We start from the raw sequence: 22,813 nt of genomic DNA, 5'->3' as shown, positions 1-22,813 counted from the left end.
AGCCTCTATGGCCTGCTGTATGAAATTAGACATGTCAGATTTGTGTGAAGACCAGAAATCACTCATGTGTCAAGAGCACTGACAGGCCTCATAAATGTCAGACAATATTTACATCCAGGCCAAACTTGTGGTTTGGCAAAAGAGTTCATTCACCCCACTAGAGCTTTGATCTTCTGACAAATCATTTCCTGATACAAGTTTAAACAACAACAGGGAAGGACTTTGGACACCGACCAGCTGTCACTGGAAATTGGCTCTAGAAGGGGGGGAAAGAAAGTGAAGAGAGACCCAATCCACTTACATCTATGAAGTAGCAACACTGGCACTTGACAAGAACAGTTATTTTCAACACACACATTTTTATTACACATATACACACCCTGCCATCCCTCTTACAATGGTGCAAAAGTATGCATTTCACAGAAAGTTGGATAACATTTTCTCCTCAGAGTTACAGGCAGCATGCCAGAAACTTTGTCTTCATTAATTCAACATGTTTGAATAAGTACAATAACAGGTGAACTACAGCCCAGTTTTAAAACCACCCTGATTTACCACTGGTACAATCCACTCCTTCTTTCCTTTGGAATTTAAGATTTGTTCTTTAAGTAAACTCCTGATGAAAGTGTTCTCAGGATTCAACATACTTTAGAGAACTATAATAACCAGCTTTTTAACACTACAATAGTTAATATCAATACCTGAATTTACTGGAAAGCAAGAGACAGAAGGATGTGCATTCCCTTCATCTTTTTCTATCTTTTCACTATTCCACAGACTGCATGGGATTGAAAGTCCAATCCTATACTGACACAGGCGAAACATCAGAAAACTGCCACTCCAGCAAAACTTGGACATTGCTCAGAAGCCAGGGCAACTCTGCTGGTGGAGAAGCAAAATGGGGATCAGATGGGAGGGATGCCAGATCATAATTCCCTTTCAGATGGACAGACACACCCCCAATGCTGGGGAAACGATACATCAATGACAAACCTGCATAGGTAAGAGGAACCCCATTAGGAACAATGGGGAAAGGAAAAACAGTAAAGTGCAACTCTTGCTCCCCTAAATCCCCCCGCTATTCCCACCACCTCAATGGAGTATAGGATACAAGCAAGTCTTGGAAGCGGCAGCCCAGGGCTCCATGGCACTGCAAGCTGCACTAATGGCCATCCTGGTAACCTGTGGGTAGCCATGTGTGCTCCCTCATGGCTTTCCTCAGAATTGGACCCTTTCCCCCTTCTTTCCACTAGGCCAATGGTTCTCAATCTGGTACATCACGAAGAAGCACTGCCCCTTTCCCCTTAAATCCTCAGGATTGCGCCGCTGCTGGGGCCCTGAGGGGCTTTTTTGTCTACTTATCTCCCTTGTGCCAGCCTCTAGGGGGTGTGGTGAGCCTTGCAGAGCCCTCTGCAGGCTCCATGCATCTCAAAATGTTCACAAAACGCAATCACAACCCACTTCTGGGTTGCGATCACAAAATCAGAAGTGGGTCATAATAGCTTTTTTTAACATTCCAAGACATGGGAAGCCTTGTAGAGGCTAGCACAAGAGAGGTAAGTGGACAAAAAAGCCCCTTAGTCCCCGGGAGCAGCGCAATCCTCAGGATCGCACTGCTGCCTTCCCCACCCAATCCCCGCAAAGACTTAGTGGTCCACAAACTCTACTCGAGAGTTTGAAAACCACTGTACTAGCCTTATGCTTGCAGCCACTCATCCCTACTACTTAGATATATTCATTCTGCTGTCTGCATAATGCTTATGTCTCCCGTCATAATTATGTTCAGAAACTTGGACGATCAGGCTAAAAAACTGTTCTAAAAGCACACAGCTATTCAGATTTGCAATAAACTCTTGTAAGAAAGGAGTCTCCAGCAGCTGTCACAATGACGCCCTCAATTTTAATCTGCACTGTAGGCTAGAAAAAATGAACATGAAAAGACCTTTAATGAAACCAAGCGTGGGATTTATGAGCTTCATACAAGCAAAGCCCTTATTCACTAGATTCTCCTGAACTCCCTAGTTGTGGGTGGCAGAGAACAACATTCCTAACTCCCGCCAGCAGTGTATTTGTTAGCATCCAGTTTTTTTTTCTAATTAAGGAGAAGTTTGCAACTCAAGTGCTACTAGATATCTCTGAGAATTTTGTTTCAATCCAGTATAGTAAGTATAAAATATGAAAAGGAACAAGAAGTGACTCCAGTACACACAAGGGCACCAATAAATGGCACTCGGAGACAAAATAGTCATTGCCTGTGATCAGGCCTGTGTAGGCTTGGACTGGCGAATTTTCCTCTTGTGCCAATGCCCGTAAGTGTTAAAATAAAGCGTCCCATATTTTTGGAGAAAGAAGGTGTGGAACATCAGTTGTGGTGCAAGACTAAGATCCAGTGTCACCTCAATCACCCCAATATCCTGTGCCTCTACAGCTACTTCCATGACAAGACACGTGTGTATTTGATTCTGGAGTATGCACCTTGTGGGGAGCTCTACAAAGAACTGCTGAAGTATCAGCGTTTTGATGAGAAGAGAAATGCAACATACATGGAAGAGCTGGCTGATGCTCTCCTCTGTAACAGTAAGAAGGTGATCCACAGGGATATCAAGCCAGAGAATCTGCTCATGGGGCTGAAGGAGAAGCTTAAGTTTGCCAACTTTGGCTGGTCAGTGCATGCTCCCTCACTCAGGAGAAAGACAATGTGTGGCACTCTGGACTACTTGCCCCCTGAAATGATTGAAGGCAAAGCACATGATGAGAAACTTGACCTCTGGTGCATTGGGATACTGTGCTACAAGTTCTTGGTGGGGCATCCTCCCTATTAGAGCGCTTCTCATTCGGAGACATTGAGCCGTATTGTATCGGTTGATCTTAAGTTCGTGTCAGATGGTGCCCAGGACTTGATTTCAAAGCTGCTGCGTCACAACCCAGCTGACCAGCTATCGTTGCAGAATGTGATGGAGCACCCCTGGGTGAAAGCCAACTCTCTGCGCGTATTGCCTCCAGTTTTTAACCCTGCACCCTCAAACTAGGTCATTATAGAGACACTAGAGGAATTGGACAGAACAGCACATCCAGTGCTGGCTAAGTTAATCCAAACTATACAGCTGTACTTAGTTTGTCTAATAAACTATTTTATCTAATGAACCTAAAAAAGAAAAAAAGAAATAGCTTCTATAGTGAAAGGTGAATAGCAAAGTCCATTCACAAAGGTGAGAAGAATGAAAGTGGCCCGAAATGATGGGGCATTCCTGTAGGACATCAGGTAGTAGTGCAAGTTTCTTCCTTTGCAATGAGTTAGAATATCCTCATGAGTGTGAAGTACTCATCCTCTCTCAATTTGTTCCTGCACCCACTGTTTAAAGGTTAGGGAGACTTCAGTAAAGAAAATTACCAGCATTGGTCAGGAGCTGTCATGATTAAGTCACCTCTATTGATGGACCTAGTCTTCACTTGACCTCACTTACACTGAAACCAAAATTAATTATGGCTAGCAGTACATTTCATCAATCAATAATGCTGGGAGGGAAATTATCTGAAGCCTACTGCAAACACATTTCAAGTTGCTTCCTGTTCTAGTGTTATACTGCTGAACAGCTCTTTAATCTTTTGCAATTCATTCATGGTATTGCATTCATCAGTCACACCATTCTGAACTTTTCTTAGCTCAAGTATCTTCTCTGCTGAGGCTTTTGTATACAGCAATATTGTTCCAAGGCTTGCATACAATGGCAGAGCACCCATATTCTATATTCAGGTCCTTCACCAGTGGTTAACTACTCATTCATTGGCAACCTTCAGTCTCAGAAAACTATGGTATCGCGCTCTGAATGGTGGTTCTGGAACAGCATCTAGTGTGGCTGAAAAGGCCAATTCAGGAGTGATAATCCCTTCCACACTGGAAGCAAGTGTAGTCTGTCCCTGGTCTGTCTCCTTGGCTATGGGCCTTCCTTCTTTGCCTCTTTGCCTCAGTCTGTTGGTCAAGTGTCTCTTCAAATTGGGAGAGGCCATGCTGCACAGCCTGCCTCCAAGCGGGACGCTCAGAAGCCAAGGTTTCCCATCTGTTGAGGTCCATTCCAAAGGCCTTCAGATCCCTCTTGCAGATATCCTTGTAATGCAGCTGTGGTCTACCTGTAGGGCGCTTTCCCTGCACGAGTTCTCCATAGAGGAGATCCTTTAGGATCCAACCATCACCCATTCTCACAAATTGTCCCAATATATGTTCTCCATTCAGAAAGGCACAAAGGTTGGTGTCTAATACACATAGGTCTGCTGATGTGGGGCCAATGCTCTTTGCAGCCTTATTCTTTTCAAATGAACTTAGGAATTTTGTTGTCTAGACATGGTTTAATTTGTGGAATCTATTCTAGTGAACAATATCCTTAAGGCAGAAATAGGATTAGAAAAAAGAATATTGTCACATGTGAGGATTTACTTGGATTACACCCGACTCCCCTAAAAGAGGAAGCCAGATCTAATTAAAAAGTTTGATGGCTTAGAAATCAAGAGCTTGTAGCCCAAACCCTGCTCATATAAGGATTTAAAAAATAAACCTACAAAATGTGAAATTGTACCCAAACTCAGCACACAATGGGTGCAGTCCATCAGAATGCTCTCTATGGTAAATCTAATCAAAATGACTGGAAAATGCTTAAAGGCACAAGAATGCTCTTCACCAATTCCCACCCATTTGAAAGAAACTCTTATGAGTAAGGATCTAGTGAATGTTGCCCAGAATTTGCAATGCAAGCGAGAATTCAAGGGAACAGAAGTAATTATCTTCATGCAAGAGATAACAGGGCACCCAAAGAAAGTTTTCAGAACACTTAGAATCTTCTGGTTATCCTTTGTTTCACTGCCCCTCCCCCCAAAAAAGTCATACTCATTTAAAAACCTGCTCTCAGCTTAAGACAGTATAACAAGACTACATTGTTATATACAGAAAGCATAGCAGATCATTTTTCAGTAGACATGCATGTTTTCCCTGTATGAGAACAGAAAAGTTCTCATAGGCGCTGCAAAACTTCTCCCCAGAAGTACAATGGAAACAAGTGAAACAATCCCAAATTATAAAAATTTGGCATGAAATTAAGTGGTGGGGAACCTACCAGTAATCATTTTTACAAGTTGAGTTACCCACCTCATTTTTTTTTTTAACACAATTCCTCTTTCCTACATACTTTAATTTTCTCATCTGACAATTCACAAAGAAAACTTAGTGTTTCTCAACCAGTGGTACAAGTACCATCAGTGGTACTTGAGGTGGTATCTGGTGGTACTTCTGGGACACCCAGACCCGCAACAATGCAATGTAACAAGCAGCAGTAGAAGGCGTGGCTCAGCAGGCAGAGCCCCAGTGTACACTTTTTGGGTGCTCAAAAAAGCCCTCTCATCTGCCCTGAGCCTCTTACCAGCATTTGTCATGTTGCATTTTGTCTTCCAATCCGGAAGTAACTAGCGATGACATCATCGGCAATTACATTGGGTGGTACTTTTTTTACTGAAGTACTGAAGACTATGCAGCCCTTTACATGTCTAACACCTCCAATATCAGTTACTTTGTGACTCAAAGGACAAAAAGCCCTGTCTTCTTAAACAACTGCAATATGACCAAGTACAACTGTTTCCATTCACAAATTTTAAATGAGAGCAATTCCTTCACTTCCATTTTCAGGTTTTGTTGTAAAAGATAAAAACAAAACAATAAAATTTTGAAACAGTGATCCAAATCTCCCCCCCCCCAACAGCCAGCAATTTCCAGTCAAGCCTATACATAACTAAGACTTTTGACTGCATAACCCAAGATATGGCTCTATTAACCTCAAGCACAGCATGCAAAGACACAGAGTCTTCTGTGATAGAGAGCTAGCCGCCATGTCCATGAACATTTATGAAACACATCACCCATGCATTTCATAGAAATTATTTGGAGTAACAAACCAAAGTAAGAGTAGGTTAAAAACACAATTCAGTACATATTGTATACTTATACTGACTTATACTCCTTTAAAGGAGTCTTGATCGCTCCCATGGCCCATAAAGCTACCACTGATGCTAAACCAAAAGACAGTAGTACTTATGGATCCTATCCATATTCTAAGGAGACTGAAAGACCCATATAAGGGATTATCATCAACTACCCAGAATGCCTAGCATACATGCACACACCTTTGTATGAACTAGTCAAACAAAATGTTGCAATGTCATCCAAGCAGGACAAGATAGCCTTACAGTAATGCTGTAAATCAGTGGTTCTCACACTTTTAGCACTGGGACCCACTTTTTAGAATGGGAATCTGTTCGGACCCTCCAGGAGTGATGACATGACCGGAAGTGACATCATTAAGCAGGAAAAATTTTAACAATCCTAGGCTGCAATCCTACCCACACTTATCCAAGAGTAAGTCCCATTTACTATCAGTGGCCTGTTAAAAGTACAGATCTGCAACATTTTCCCAAATGCAGACACATACCAGTGTAGCATCAGTATATTAATAAAATATTGACATGAATGGGGTCCCACCTGAAATTGGCTCACAATCTACCTAGTGGTTCCTGAAAAACACTGTTGTAAATGAAACAATTTTTGTTCCTTTTCTCATATGCTTTTATTAATATAGGGGAAAAGAAACACAAAGTCTGTGCAAAAACAATAATCTTACAAGCTCCTGACAGATTATTTGCTTCATTAACAGGTCAGATGTTGCATTGTATTTTTAAAAAAACACACAATTTATTAGAAAGAGAAAGAGGACTTGTGATCCAAGAGCAGAAGTCAGCACAGCTAGGCATGTATGTACACAGAAACCTACTCTTCACTGCAATATGCCAATGAAAAAGCACTGGCTTGTGTATTAAATACCATATGCAACATACTGTATATTTGAAAACATAGAGTTCATAACTAGCAAACTGCCTAAGGAGGCTGCAGAATTAGCCCTTCTTAGAGCAAGTTACGTGCATGTTGCTACCTCTACATTAAAGGCTTTAACCATTAAGCACAAGACAAAATGATACTGTTTCTCCAATACTGAATAGTTCCTAGATAGAAGCAAGAGTTTTTTTGGGTGTTACATGGGATATCAAGTCAGACAAAGTACTCTAAAATTTCATTAGGTTACTTTAGTTTTTTTCTCTCTATAAAAAGAAACAGAAGACTCTTGCTGCAAGATTCTCTCTGCCTCTCAAAAGACCATTAGGTCAACCTTACCTGACCCCTACCTAACTCAGCACATTCAGAGTTAAACACTCCTGCCTTCTCACAGCTTCTTCCAAGAGCATTTTAATCCTTGAAAACTCTCCAGCGAGTATGTATCCTGCATACAAAGTAAGGAAGAAATGGTGCATTTCCTAACTTGAATGAGCAATTCTTTTACAAGCAAGAGGCTACAAGCCAAAGCTGCAGTTTGTGTACATGGCACAAACCTCTTAAGACATAAGCACACAAAGTCAGAGCTTTCTGAATGGTTTCACTTGGCAGCTCCCTCAGTCAATGAAGTAAGCCTCTTCAAAGCTTGGTGGCTTACCCTAGATGGCCTACACATAGCATACTTGAGATAGCACTATCTCCCATACAAACCCTCCTAGTCAAAGACAAGAACTCCAACCAAGCTATTTTACTTACTCAGGCAGTCTATGAGGTGCACAATGAAGTACAGACTACTACAAGTACAATCTCCAATATACATACTGGTTCCAATCTAGAGGTCTGTCTTGAACTCAGAACATACATAGATTGAAACAGCCAACTCTTTCCAGGCCTGCGCTATTATGCCTGTATAAAACCACCATAAGGGGCATCCTAGATATACACTGGCTTGACAAGTTAGGGGTGACTGTGTTGGCACTTTCATGCAGGCAGCCTACAGTGTGCCTGCATGAAAGTGCCACCCCTAACTTGTCAAGCCAGTGTATATCTAAGATGCCCCTTATGCAGCAAGACCCAAGTCCTCTGCAGAGTATCCCAGCACCTCACAGGATAACTAGGTAAAACAAATAAGATGGGTGCCTAGTTGCTTCAAGACCAAATCCAGCCTAAAATAAATAACTGCCACCACCTACTAAGTTAGAGAGAGACAGGACTATATGTGTGGGGAGAGGCGAGATTTGACTCAGGTGGCAAGTTACAACTTTGCTACCTTTTGGTCTCTACCCACCCAACTTCTCTAGAGGAGTAGTGTGTTCTTTGCATTGCCCTGGGTCTCTCAGCCAGACTAATATGGGGTGACATTACGTTAGTCAAAATTAACCCAGAACAGAAAGGAACAGTTTAATTAACCAAAAATTTCTTACTAAACCCAACCACAAAAAACCTAGGAACATAGCCAAGGAAATGAACCAACACAGGTTCCAACTTCTGATATAGTACTTGTCTTATCTAGCTGATAAAATAGGTAAACAGGTTGTATCAGGAGTGTCAAACATAAGGCTGCAGGCCAAATGCTGCCCCTGGAAGCAATTTATCCACCCCCCCCATTATAGTTGGGCTCTCTCATATCTTGAAACATGAACAAGATTAGCACATTTTCTTTTCTGTCATTTGCATCTAATGAGTTTCAGTGAGAGAATGCTTATTTCTGGTCATCATCTGCTTAATCATGTAACTTTCTGCTTAATGATATCACTTCCGGCTCTCCGTAGGCACCATGAATGCTAAATTCAGCTCTCCGTAGGATACAAGTTTGACACCCCTGGGTTATATCTTATGCAGTGCCACAACTATAGTACTTCTGGCAGTAAATATGATTCAGAAGTCATAAGTCTCTCTGCGCCCTCCTGGCAGAAGACGCAGCATGGAATCCAAAGACCACAGCTACCAGCAACTCCAACTTTACACCTTTAACAGAGCACTTGGTTGAGTATTTATATGACCTTGCCTGAAAAATCAACATGACAGCATGACTCACTTTGGGATATTGAAACCTAGTGAAACCAAGGGCAACCTAGGGGGAGCAGCATGCACTTTTATCCCTATGAATGAAGGCAAGCTGGCTGCCTGGAAAAAGCAAATGTCAGAAACAGAGTTACAACTTATATACAATTTCTACCATTACACCTGTTGCATCCCTCCCTCTCAACGACACCTTATATGGACTAAACTGAAACTGAAATTATAAAATGGAGCACACAGACATTTTGCTCCACAAGAAAGCTTCTTCTCTTATATTTGTACTACTTTTAAAATAATGATGCTGGATGAGGGCTAGAGCCATAGCAGTTCAGATAGATCTCACTCTACAGAAAGTGTCTCTCCACAGCCTTAAAGAGACAGTTTACATATCATTCTGAAAACACAAGACTGGATCCTAAACTTTCCCCTGGGGAAAAACTTTCCCCTGGGGGCTGGGGATAAGAATAGGCCCTCAGTTTGGCTGTACTTGTCGTAAGAGGTGACTAAACAGCCACCGGGTAGATGGGACTCATCAGCCTGGGAAGGCAGCTCATCTGAGAGAAGGAAGACTCTGATCCCAAACCTCCACTGCCTTGTGGCTACATCCAGTTATGGAAAAGGCTTCAGGAGTCAACCTCGAGGCAAAATCCGGAGCCGGAGTCCCTGAGGCAGTTCATGGCTGAACACAGTCACGTTCTGGCAACTCCTGCGATGCCGCTGGAACCAACCGTATTGGCCTCTGCCTTTCCATTGGACCATTTCAGCGACATGGAGAGGGGGGATTTGCTGCATGGGTAACAGCCTATCCTCCATACCTACTTTACCCAGGCTTCGCGCACTGGAGAGGACACTCTGTTCCAGAACCACCATTCAGAGCGTGACACCATAGTCTTCCGAGACTGAAGGATGCCAACAAGGATCCTAAACTGATCTTGGGAGAAAGAAGGCACTTGTGTTCAGCAAAAATTGTATCCCTTGTTGTCCGATTCTCCTGCTGCCCTTTGCACTCTGTAGCACCCTGTCCTGGAGCATCCCCCAACACTCAGGAGCAGATTTTCATAGCTGCAAGGAGCTGCCATACTGAGACAAGAGTGAAAAAATTCCACTTGCATGAGCTTCTTTCCAGGGGCACTCTTTAGGATTCAACCTATCATATTTGAGGTGGGACATGCAAAGATAACTATAGATTCAAAGCCTTTGCAACTACCTTAATTTCCTCCTTGTATCCCAAAGGAGATCTAAGTGACTACGTGACATCCAATTATTTAAGAGACTAAGGGCACAATCCTAACCAGGTCTAATCAGAAGTAAGTCCTATTTTGTTCAATGGGGCTTACTCTCAGGAAAGTGTGGTTAGGGTTGCAGCCAAAATCCTATACTTTAAGTCAGGGGTGCTCAAACTTTCAACGTTAGGGATGCTGGACCTTTAACAAGTGTATAGAAGAGAGAATTTCAGCATGTGCAGCTTGTCATCTGTGGGATGACAAGTTGCACCTGCTGCAATTCTCTCTTCTATACACTTGTTAAAGGTCCAGCATCCCTAAAGTTGAAAGTTTGAGCACCCCTGCTTTAAGTCAGTGTTTCTCAAACTATGGGTCAGGAGCCAGCTGGTGGGTTGTGAGCCAATTTCAGGTGGGTCCCCATTCATTTCAAATATATATGACTTGATGCTCCCATGGTATGTAACTGCATCTGGGGAAATGTTACAGACCTGTACTTTAAACTAGCTACTATGTATATTCTTTTAACAATGATAATAAATGAGACTTACTCCTGGGTAAGTGTGGGTAGGATTGCAGCCTAGGATTGTTAAAAATTTTCCTGCTTGATGATGTCACTTCCAGTCATGACATCACTTCTGGTGGGTTCTGACACATTGTCATTCTAAAAAGTGAGTCCCTGTGCTAAAAGTTTGAGAAACACTGCTTTAAATAATTAATGTGTTAGCAGAAGAAAGAACAGAAAAAGGCTTCATTACATTATAAATACAAAAAGGTGACTTAAAGACACTTTCACACCTTCACCTCCACAGAGCATATTTTATGCTGTTATATATTCTAAGCCACCCTGGATGCCTCATTTTGGGAGGGAAGGCAAGGTAGAAATGGTTTTTAAAACATATGTTTATAGCGCTTTCTAGATGCAATATTGATGCCACTGATCATTAACATGGGGAAAACCATCTTTACTTCCATGAGTTAGGATTTCAAAACTACTAATCACTTACTGTTTTTAAAAAGTTGCCCTTCTATGTAAACAAAAATTATTTCCATTAGCTCAACTATTTCCATTGAAATGACTCCTTCCAACAAGTACTGCAATTTTAAAAAGCATATCCATCAATATGCACTCTTAGGAAAAATGATTTTAGGATTAGATAGAATCACAAAAAGCGTAAACAGCATTGACTATATCAGGAATATAATACAAGTTGATGAACCCTGGCTATTTTGTGTAATCAGTCATCTAGAATTTGTAATTTACGTATTTTTATGGCAAAGCAAACACCATACCAATTAGCTGCCATGCTATATTGAATCTATCATGTCCCTTGTGTGGAAGAAGTGGAAAAACATGAGTGGAAAAAATATCCCAAATCAGTAGTTGGGGAATCAAGTTTATATGGTTACAAGGACCAATTAAACTGTTGGTATACATTTATGTGTTTGTATAATTCAGTTTTTAAAAAACCAAACCATGCTCTCATGTCAAATTATCCATTCACATCCTGTATAGTTTTTTTTCCCCTATTATTCCAGCAAAGAAAGAGATACGCCCTAACCAGTGTTTATTTTTATTGGAAAGATCATGCAGGTGTGATTTGAACTGATAAGAATTTAAGAGAATACATCGTTATGCACTCTCTTCCCTGGAAATTAACAATTTTGGAAGGACACTGTGCTTCTTTCCCCATGTTAATGATAGGCAAATATAAATGGTTCATATCAAAGCACTGCAAGCTTTCATTAAATCCCATTACTTAATTCCATTAACTAAATGACTGAACTATAGCGAGTGTTGCTGACAGTATATGTTTACAAAGGTTCCCAATTAACTGATTGCACTTCTGTACAAACCAAAGCAATGAATTGCTGCCTGTTTCTGACAGCTCCACCTCCATAGCAAGCAGCAAAGGGGGGGGGGGGAACCTGCATCAGTTACCAAGCAGATTCTTTATTAGGGAGTTTTCATTTCACTTCCTACATCTATTATTTAAGACAGACCATGCACAGCAAGAATGGAAAGACTAAGAGGTATTACAGTTTGGAAAGCAAAAAGGAAAGCTGACAATATGGTTTGATTCAGTTTTAGAGGAGATTTATGAATACAAAAAAAAAACAAAACTGGCACATTTTCCATTTCTGTCAAAGCAAATGCATCACTGAGGGAATCCTGCAATGCCAGGTTTACCCAGACAATCTAGAGTACAAGCCAAGCAGCAGCATCAACTTTGAAGTATAAAGAGTGAATGCTGACAGGGGGGTGGGGAGAAGAGTATGAATACCTAAGGACTTATCTGGTACTGGAGGAGTAATCAACAATTTATACATCACTTGTCAACAAAAAAAAGTTATCAAAGCAGTCTACATAACAAATACAAAGATGATTCTCTGTCCCAGGTGGGCTCACAAACTTAACAACAGACACAAAGGAGACATCAGCAAAAAGGCAATGGGAGGGAAACTATATTGGGATGCTCTTCCCTTGATAAATTTAAGAAAGCTACCACTTTAACTAGTTAGCAAGCAAATTAACAGCTGTACAAATAGCAGTTCAAACTATGGATCAAATATCTAACAGAAGAGTTTAATCTTGTACACCCAAGAATCACAGTACAAACTTGCAAGTTAAAGACTGTATCCTTTTCCTCATCCCACCTATTCAATTTCTGAGCGTGTATCTTTTGCTTTCCTCTTTGACAAAAGTAGCGTAACAGCTCCACTGATAATCTGAAACCTTTCAATCAGACTTCGTAAGCATGAAATTGCCTTAACAGGCAACTATTATACAAAAAGAAAAAAGCAAGTTTGACCCTGATTATTCTATTGACTCAGAAGTTTTTGATACTATTAACCACAAGTATTCTACTGGATCATTTGTGTGGGTTGGAGGACATGGCACTGTTTTGCCCAAATTCCACTCCTACCTCACAGGTTGAATAATGTAATAGAAGGCAAGAGCAGGAAGCTACCAATCTGCCTGGTGGGAACTACCCTGCTTCCATCAGCCCTCAGTTTCTTCATGAATGTTTGGGAAGAGGTACATTCAAGTACACATCAGTTCCCTTATCCCATGTAGAACTCCGCTGGCCCCGACAGGTCTCCTCGGGACTGCGCCAGCACCTGAGCTGGTGAAGAACTGAGGGGATTCATGTCAGGGTCTGCGGCTCAGAAGGAGGGGAAAGGATTCGCCTTCAACCTCTGCCTCCATCCCTTCCCTCTCCCAGGCCCTCCCTCCCTTTGCCCAGTTTTGTCCCCGGCTTGCCCCAAAAAGCCTTCCCACTGGGGATCTCACCGGCCAGCACTCATCTGCATATATCCCAGTGCAGAGACCCAGCGCCAACCAGCATGGGCATCTCTGCCAGTGCTGGGTGTCTCCTGCCTTATGGCATTTTTGGAACACCCAGAGCCACAAGCGCTGAAGTCAATAGGGCAATAACACTCCCAAGAGTTCTATAGTCCCCAAGTACCCCATCAGGACTGCTCAACAGGGAAAAAGATAATGACTTACCTTTCACTACAGCTTGTACAAATCTTGAGCTTTATGCATATATCCATGTCATTACTTTGAACTGTTAATTTTGAAGTTGCAGTGTTCTCACTTGTTTAATAAAATAGCTTATGAATAACATCTGCAATGGTCAACAATCTGGCTTTGATAGCCAAATCAAAAATTGTTAGCCAGAGCCCCTGCTCTGACCCTTTGACCCCAAACTGTCCCTCCACAGGTCAGAACAATGAATCTTTCGATGGGGACACAGTGAATGACATAGTCATTCTTGCATACCTTCAGGGAGTCATAAAGCCATAGGCAGATTTCACTACTCACTGTTAACAGCTGTTTCTCCTTAAGACACTGTTTCGCTTTATCTACAAGATACCAGTCAAGTGTACAAGGAACACGCAAGAACCTTTTTAGAGGTTGTCCCAGTGGTACTAAGACAATGGGTCACTTGGAAACTTATTTAGCTGGCTAAGTGTCTGACTCAGTAGAAGTGAACAGCAACAAGTGTCCCAAACCCCAGATGCCAAAATATGGAGCATAGCAGCTACAGGATGTCATGCCTTTCACTCTGGATCACCACTTCCCAATGCTCCTCACATACAAGGGCTGATACTGGATTCTGTTTAAGCCCAGTATGGAATACAGTCAAGGAGGCCATCCAGGACAAAAAGAGAGCTCAAGAAGATTTGTGCCTTATAGCTGGTATAGTTTGGACCACAGGAGAAGTTATTAGCCCAATTAAAGCTAATAAACCAGAAGTTTTAGAATAAATTCTACAAGTTCTGCAAAAAGATTTTTTTCACCCTTGTCTCATACAGATATCCACAACTAATGTCAATGGAAGAACATCTTCAGGGGGCATCTTCATCTTACTCAAATATGATTACACACATTTTGGACTCAATCCTTCCCAGTGCCAATGCAGCTACAAGGCAGTCCCAAGGTAAGAGAATAAATGTTCCTTAACTCCAGCAGTCTTCAAAGTGGAGACCACTGCATGCCAGCAAAGGCTTCCCCAACATGGACGGTGCTTACTGTTCCATGGGGGAACCTCCAACAAAGCACCTTTGTGTGCCCCAGACTTCACCATGTCCAGCAGCTTCTGCCTGGAAATCCGGGCACAAAGCCTGCTGGGACGTTGGAAGCCTGAAGTGGCTGGACACAGCAAAGACTGGAGGTGCATGGAGGCACTTTGTGGAGGCTCCCCAGTGAAACGGTATGCGCCGTTCACGCAGGGGAGGGCTTAGGCAGGACACCAGATCAGGCCCGTGGGCCGGAGTCTGGAGAGCCCCACTTTACCTTGAGGAGGCTTTTGTAATTTGTCCCTGCACTGCAGGATGCAGCACACACCCTGTTGGCACAATTGTATCAGTGCTTAAAAGTTGGATGGGATTGGGCACACAGTGCAAAGTTTAAGCTGTGATATTTAAATAGAGGAGTAAGGTAGATTCCTACATACCAAGCTAAAGATTATGGTTTTGCTGCTTTTCTTGATTACTCTTCCCCCCCCCCCGCCCTTGGTCCTACAGGTACATGGATAATTTCCAGTCATGTATCTCTGGTTCTAGATCGAGCCACCATAACCACACACAAATGCGCCCAAACCCATATGGAGATGTGACGGTAATATAGTGCCTTCAGAAGGATGTGTGCACACTCTCCTTGCACAGCGGAGGAATAACCATCGTTTTGAACTGGCCTGTATATCAACCCATTCCTAGTTTGCCAGGAGGAATAAGTAAGCAAGGCGGCCCCCACCTGCTCCCCTTCAAAGGAAGGTCGGCTTTCCTTCAGGCTGGAGGCTGCTTCAGCCAGACTTCCCTAAGTAAGAACACCAGCAAGCAGATCAATGCATCAAATGCAGCTTCCTGAGCACAGCAGCCAGGAGGGGGTGAGAGGCAGTGGGGGTTTCTCCTCCTTCAGCAAGAAGCACCGCAAGGAAGTGCTGACAGGCGCCCTGCCAAGTTCTGCGCGCGCCCCCTCGGTCCCAAGTACCTTTGATGTTGGCAGAACAAAAGCCTCCCTCATCCGCGCTGTTCCAAAGAGCAGAAGGAGCCGCCACACTCAGCCCGCTCCCCTGGGCCCTGGCCTGGGCAATGTCAAGTGAAGGGGAACCCGAAGCGGGTGGGGGGGGGGAGAGAACCTGCTGCCGCCCGAGGCTCTGCAGGCAGCAACATGAACACCCAGCAGCAGCCCGCCTTCCTTCTCCCGCGGGGCAGCTCTTTCCACCCCGGCACAGGAGCTGAAGGCGCTCCGCCATCCAGGAGAGGGAGGGGAAGAGCGCGGAGAGAAATGCCCCACTCCAGGCAGCCCCCAAGTCAGTCAGAGCTCCCCTCGCGCCCGCCCGGGCTGGAGAGCCAGTCCCGCGCACTGCGGTCTCCACGCACTCAGAGAGGACTTGTGCGCAAGTTCGCCTCCTCGTCCGTCTCCCCGCCGCCGGCAACCCACAGCCCTCCTTCCCGCCTCCTGCCTGCACCCAGAGGCGAAAGGAGAACGAGCCTCCTCTCGTGCGCGCTCCACTCACCTCCTTGTTCTTTAACCTGCCCCGAGCCAGGGGAGCGAGAGCTCAGCCGCAAGTCTCGGCGCAGGGAGGGGGGCAGAGGACGTACCAGGCGCCGCTGGTTGTGCACGGCTGAACGCCCACCCCGGGAGCTGGAGCAGCAGCCGCTGCTTCGGAGTCTCCACTCGCGCCGCGGAGAAGCTGCGGCTTCCAAGCGCCCAGGACTGACTCCGAGCTGACCCTGCAAACTCCTCTCGTGCGTCTTTGTAGCTGCTGCTCTCTCGCACCGGCTCGCCCGCACTGCGGCTGCGCGCGGCTGCCCCCGAAATCAACAATGCGAAGTCTCCCGACCCCCCCCCCCGCTCCAGTCAGGGATTCCGTAGACAAGGAGTCCCGAATCACATGGGCAGCCGCGCCTGCCTGCCTGCCTGCCTGCCTGCTGGGGTTGGCTCTGGCCTCTGGGGACAGTCAGAGGAGCTACAGGGCAAGGAGTCGGAAACTTGTTCTGACGGGGAAGTTAGTCACGACCCGGCTAAGCAGGGCAAAGGGAACAACAGGAGGAATCCAGGGGGAACCAGAGCTGCCCTTCCATTCCTAGCACTCCAAAGCTGGCACACTCCGGCACTCAGAGTGCAACTTTGCAGCAAGAAAAAAAAGCATTGGACAAATGCAAACCGTTCCCAAACCTGAATGCATCATAACATTGAGATCAGGGCTCTCGGATGTGGGGTTTGGAAAAAGCCCCCCTCCCCATGAACGGCGCGTACCATTCCGCATCCCTGTGCCCAGATCAGTTTGAAAGAAACACAGTGCGGCAGAATAATGGTAAGCACCGCTTGGACAGGGAGGGAAACACAGCAGTTTCCAGTTTGGAGACCACTGATTTAGATCAAAACTTTTTTTTTCCTATGATGAGGCTTCCCTGCATGAGCTGAGAGATGAGCTCCAGGATCCGGTGTAAATGTTCAGGGAATGCTTTGTTGCCATTCACAGAATACACATGGCTTCACTTCACCTCAGAAATATTGCAGTCCAAAGTGAGTGCTTCCGGTTGCTTTTGCTGTCCAGCAAACCTTCATCATAAACTAGATTAATCCATTTAGGGCCCAATTCGATCCAATTTTCCAGTGCTGGTGCAGTTGTGCCAGTGGGGTGTGCATTGCATCCTGTGGTGGGTGGGCAGTCACTGGGGCCTTCTCAAGGTATGGGAACATATGTTCCCTTACCACGGAGCTGCACTGTGGTTACCCCAGAGCTGGAAAGTTGGGTAGGATTGGGCCCTTGATTGACTCTATTAATTGAATATAAAAGCATATGGTACAAACAGAATAAAGGCCCAATCCTATCCTTGAGGTACTCCAACGTATCTGTATGTACGCTGGTACAAGAACAACCCCTTGGGCTTAGAAGCATGCCAGCCAACATACACCAACTCAACACTGGAAAAATGCCATGCCCATTACCTCAGCTGGCTCTGGCTGCTTCACATTGATGCTGCCTGTCTCATGTCTCAGCTCCCATCCTCTATCCATCAGGATTACCACATGTGTCTTTGCTATCAACAGTGTTGCCTATTACCCTGGTGGTCCACCTGGTCCATTTACCTTGGTGGTGCTTTTTTGATCACCAGTGTTGGGGCTGGATGGATGCAGAGACAGCATCCTTGGACAGCACACCGATAATACATAAACATTGTGCTGAGGTTGTGCCGATGTCAGGATGCTGCTCTGTGGGACTAGGGGCTCTGTTGTGTTGGGGCTTCCAAGGTTGCTGTCAACATTGCTGGGATAAACTGTACTGTACACAACATTGCTGGGAGGGTTGTATTGGCATGACACCTGGATGGGCTTAGGAGATGGTGGACATTCAGACATTCTCATGTCTGTGTAACATTGGTGCAGCGTCCAAATACTTGGGCTACAAGTATCCTTATATAACTTTTTTCCGTATTATTCACTGCAGGACAAAAATTAAAAGTTGTTCACCTTGTGCTGATAAGGAAGTGTTTTTTGTTTGTTTTTCATTTAAAATGAAAGGAAACCGGTTTTTCCATTGAGCAGGCACCTAAAGTCACAGACTTATTTGCATGACCTCTCTCTTGTCTCTGACTGGCACTGACCTTGAGGGAAAGCTCCTGCATTTCTGTGACATCAACACCATGTCATGTGCAAGAGAGGCCTGTGTCCTCCAGCAGTCTCTATAACTGTATAACAAGGGACTTGCACTGGCCCTTGGCTGCCTCTGGATTGTGCCCTTTGTCTCTTTAACTGATAAAGTCCCTTGCGCCAGCCTAGGAGGGTCGCAAATGTGCTAAAAAGTACGTTTGCGCCTCTTCGGGAGTAAGTCACATCAACGCATGGAACTGCGCCGGCCCACGGAGGCTGAATCCAGCCTCCATCGTGGCTTACTCTGTGAACCCTGCGTCGGAGCTGGGCCAATGCAAGGCTCTGGGGTGGGCGGGAGGGAGGCTTTCCTGGGAGGGGGGAGGGGGACGGGGGAGAAGGGTGGCCCTGGGGGCAGGCAGGTGGGAAGTGGGAGGCAGGTCTGGGATCAAGCAGTTATGCTGGATCCATACCCCGTTACTGGGGAGATCGGAGCAGCTTCAAGCAACCACTTGACAACCACTGCATCCTATGGTGGGAGGGCAGCCCAGGAGGTCTCTTCTGGGTAAGGGAACATTTGTTCCCATATGCAGGGATAAGCCTCCAAGGCACAGAGGAATCTATTCAGACCTGTGCTGCCTAAATACTGGCTCAGGTCCACATGGACCCATACTGTGGGATCAGGTCCAGGAACTGAACCAATCAATGCCACTGATCTTGCCCTCCTCCCAGACCCAAACTGTCCATTCCTCACCCCTTCCCCTGCCCTGATTCTTCCCCTCCCTGCCCCTCTGCCTTCCTGCCAAAGAATAAAGCAATCAGAATTTAAATTTAAATTTAATTTAAATAATAAATCAACAACTAAAGCAATAAAAACATTGTAACAAAATACAGAATACAACCATAAAAATTCTGCATGCCTCCCAAGAGACACTGCTTCAGTGTGTATGATCTCTAAGAGCCTTGATATCACTACTTTGATTCTACAGCCCCTCGCATAGAATGTGTTTACTGGCCTAGAACAAGTAGCTAGCAATGGACTCTGCAAATGCCAGCAGTGTAAGGAAGCTTGGTCTTTCCTGATTTGGATGCACAATGTCGCTTCTGCATCAGGGACGGCACATTGTTCCATTCTGCACAAAGCCACAACTATCAAATATAGAAACTCTCACCTTCTTGCTCTCTTCTCTACTTCACTGTCAGTCTCAGGCAACTTGTGACCTTCTCTAACTGCACTTAATTCTCCACTTATTTTGCTACATGAGGTTTTTCCTGAAATGGCCATTGTTTAACTTTTTTTATACCTCCAATAACTGAATAAAATCTCCCACACTGGGTTTTATTTCCCACCCTAGTCACTAGTGATAAAGTTCTGGTATTTAATGAAAACACACACACACACACACACACACACACACACACACACACACACACACACACATTAAAAGAGGTTCACTTCCAGTTACAAAAAGAATCCTTTGGAAGTTTGGTTGTATAACACATTTTTAAAACCACATAATCATGAAGGTGTACAAGCTATTTTTCAAGCCACTTAAGCCACAATTTAGTGCCATGTTACGTACAACTTACCCTTTATCTGAATACTGAAAATATCACAGGAAATGTATTTATTCACTGTCAATCAAGAGCTCATATTTTTAGAAACCACTTTTAGGCTGTGACATCAGTTGTCAGTTCTAACAGTTACTTACACAAGTAATTATTATTGGCTATTATAGTGATGTATTTAAGCTCAGAAGATCTTAATATTTTATGCATGAGTTTCCGATGTCTAAGAAAAGAAACCATCATCATTCCTAGCTACAAATGTGTCCAGAGCAGCTGGAAGATAATTCTGCTTGCATATGTGGGTGCTAAACACACATTTTTTCCCCCAATGTAAATGCATTTATTTGAACATAAGTCCCCCTAATTTCTAATGAAACTTACTTTGTAATAAGTACTCCAATCATAATCACTAGAACAAACTCCCACTAAATTAATTGGCTTGTATCCCAAAATGTTTCTTGACTTGCAGTCTTATCCTCCCCCCTCCTCACAGTGGTGCAGCCACACCAAAAACAAGCATGCTGTATTCAGTGGAGGGGAGGCAAATTGGAAGGCTTCGGAAGGGAAAGGGGAATTATTTCCCTTACCCATCTGTAAGACTCCTGCTCTGCAATGGGGAGACAAAAAGGGGGCAGGCAGGCTTGCAAAAGTGGGGATAGGGCCGAGTGTGCACCACTGCTGCTGGATTCACCCCCTCCGGCCACCTCCCACCAACTCCCCCACCTGTTCCCCTCTGCCTTCCTACCTGTTCCCCTCTGCCTTACCTTCTCAAGTGGGCATGGTGCTCTGTTGGCAGCCATTGTACAACAGCAGAACTCTGTTCCGGGGACTGAGCTGTAAGTGTGAATAAGAATGGATATAGTCTCTGGGCACAATCCTAACCCTTTATGTCAGTGCTTTCCAGCACTGACATAAGGGCAATGCGGCTCTGAGGTAAGGGAACAAACATTTCCTTACTTTGAGGAGGCCTCCATGAGTGACACCCAACTGCAGGATGCACATGCCCCATTGGCACTGCTATGCCAGTGCTGGAAAGCACTGACATAAGGGGTTAGGATTGTGCCCTCTGTCTCATAGAAGGACCATAAGTGGCATTATTGCAGTTACCCACCTGAATAAGAGCTGCCCATGTAAGTACGAGCTCAAATGTCAAACCCTAAGACTAATTAAAAACAGAGGAAAAGTATATAATAAAGAACAGAGCAAGGCAAACAAAGCACCCTCTTTCTTTTTGATTCCGTTCTTCCATTCAGAGGCTTCCAGCCAATGCCACTTCAGTGGGTGAAACTGAAGAGGAAATCAATGGTACTCTTCCCCCTATTGACGCTTCAAGAGAGGGGGAGTTAGAGGTTTCTGAGATATACAGTATATTTAGCTTCACTGTCCAGTATAAGCAGGGGAGCATATCCTCAACTAATGTGAATCTCTTGGAGTTGTTTTAATGAGTCACACAAGTAAGCTTTTGAGTGAATATCGCCTTTTACATTATATATGAACAAGTAAAGCTGGATTATACTGAGCCAGAATCCAGATCACTGATCTATGCAGCCCAGTACTGGCATAGTCAAACAGCCCCACCTCACACGCCACAAGGTCTGAGGTAAAGGACTTTCATCACCCAGATATTTGAAATCTTTTAAACTGGGGAATAACAGGGACTTGGAGAGACTTCTGCCTCTGAAACATGTGCTGTACCATTCAAGAATGGACACTTCCCTCCTATAGCCTGCAAGCTATCACTGATTTATTATGTTATATTGCAGGCAATCTGAGACCTGTACTCTTGTGCTACACATATCTCCTGAAGCCAGTCCGGCTACAGGATCTAGGAAGTCCTCGACAAAGTGTTTTCAGCGGGTCTCCCCTAAAAGTAGGTGGCTAACATTACTCATTGCACAGGTAGTCACCATATTTGTAGCACCCACAGTGCAATGTCCTTGGTCCAATGAATAATCTAATAATGTGGCACTGGGGCAGGCATTGCATTGTGAGGGGAAAAGATGGTTGGGGCTACTGCCATAATTGGCATTAGGGCCATGGAACTAGCCCCAGAGTTGCTATGGCAGAACAGAGTGTATCTGTTTCTTTAGCACCTTCCCTTCCTGCCTGTTTGTGAGCATCCTGTTTGTGAGCAGCCTGTTTGCTCCAGCAGGTGGAAGGGATAAGTGTGGCTTTGGGGCCAGAGAAGGGATAGATAGCATGCTTGTGATTGCCCTTTCTTTCCTAGTTGTAGATCTATTAAAGAAATAGATGTGATTGTGTAGAGAGGATAAATTAGAACCAAGTCCTCAAAACAACAACAGTACTGTGAATTTTCTATCTGGGCACTGTGAATAGTTAAAGTGATGTCTGATTAGAGTCAGAGATTTGACACAAAAGATCCTTAATGTGTTTTTAATGGATGTAAATAGTTCCTGAATGGGGAATTCAGTTGCAGGGCTGCGTGGCTGAGGCCAATGCTTGGCCCATTGTGTGCGAGCAATAGGAGGTTTGTACTTAGCATAGAGAGGAAACCAGAGAAGTGTGAGTTGGTTAAAGGTGAAGCAGTGGTGTCGCGCGGGGGGTGCGGGCCGCACCAGGTGACGCACACTAGGGGGGTGACGCGCTAAAATCGTGGTGGTTAGGAGTAACCCCATCGTATTATATACCGTTGGATGTGGAATTTTTTCAATGCAAAAAACCAGAGTGAAATATCTCCTTTCTATCAAAAGTTATGGCCAAAAAACCGGAGAACAAAAAATGCATGGAGCCCTGCAGAAAGTGAAAGTGAGCCGTAGTGCACATTTTACTCATGAGTAAGCAAACATGCCTTGGAAGATCAGGTGAAGGAATGTGCAAGGCTACCAGAATGGTCCTAATCCTATGCATCTGGAGCTAAACAAGTGCTCCAGAAGGCAGCCCCCCCCCCCACTAAAAAGGATCAAAACAGAGGCTTCAGCTGATAAGGTTAACCTTTTTGAGACTTGTAAAGCCAGGTGGATCCTGACAGTGTTCTGGTTTAAACAAAAGTTCTTAAATTGAACTGGATAC

The 22,813-nt window shown here is 44.5% G+C and overlaps 1 protein-coding gene and 1 pseudogene across 1 annotated transcript in view; one reads left to right on the top strand and one right to left on the bottom strand.

Moving 5' to 3' along the window:
* Window positions 1-16,389, bottom strand: part of KANK1 (KN motif and ankyrin repeat domains 1) — a 147,536-nt gene extending 131,147 nt beyond the window's left edge. The window contains exon 1 of the mRNA XM_066614750.1: window positions 16,137-16,389. The gene's annotated coding sequence lies outside the window, so the exon portion shown is untranslated. The remainder of the gene's footprint in view (window positions 1-16,136) is intronic.
* LOC136638536 (aurora kinase B-B-like) lies at window positions 1,524-3,029 on the top strand (annotated as a pseudogene).
* Window positions 16,390-22,813: the final 6,424 nt, after the last annotated feature.

The sequence above is a fragment of the Tiliqua scincoides genome, chromosome 2 (assembly GCF_035046505.1).
Source record: "Tiliqua scincoides isolate rTilSci1 chromosome 2, rTilSci1.hap2, whole genome shotgun sequence".
Lineage (NCBI taxonomy): Eukaryota > Metazoa > Chordata > Lepidosauria > Squamata > Scincidae > Tiliqua > Tiliqua scincoides.
Note: the sequence above shows the minus strand (reverse complement) of the source record. Positions and strands in the feature narration are given on the sequence as shown.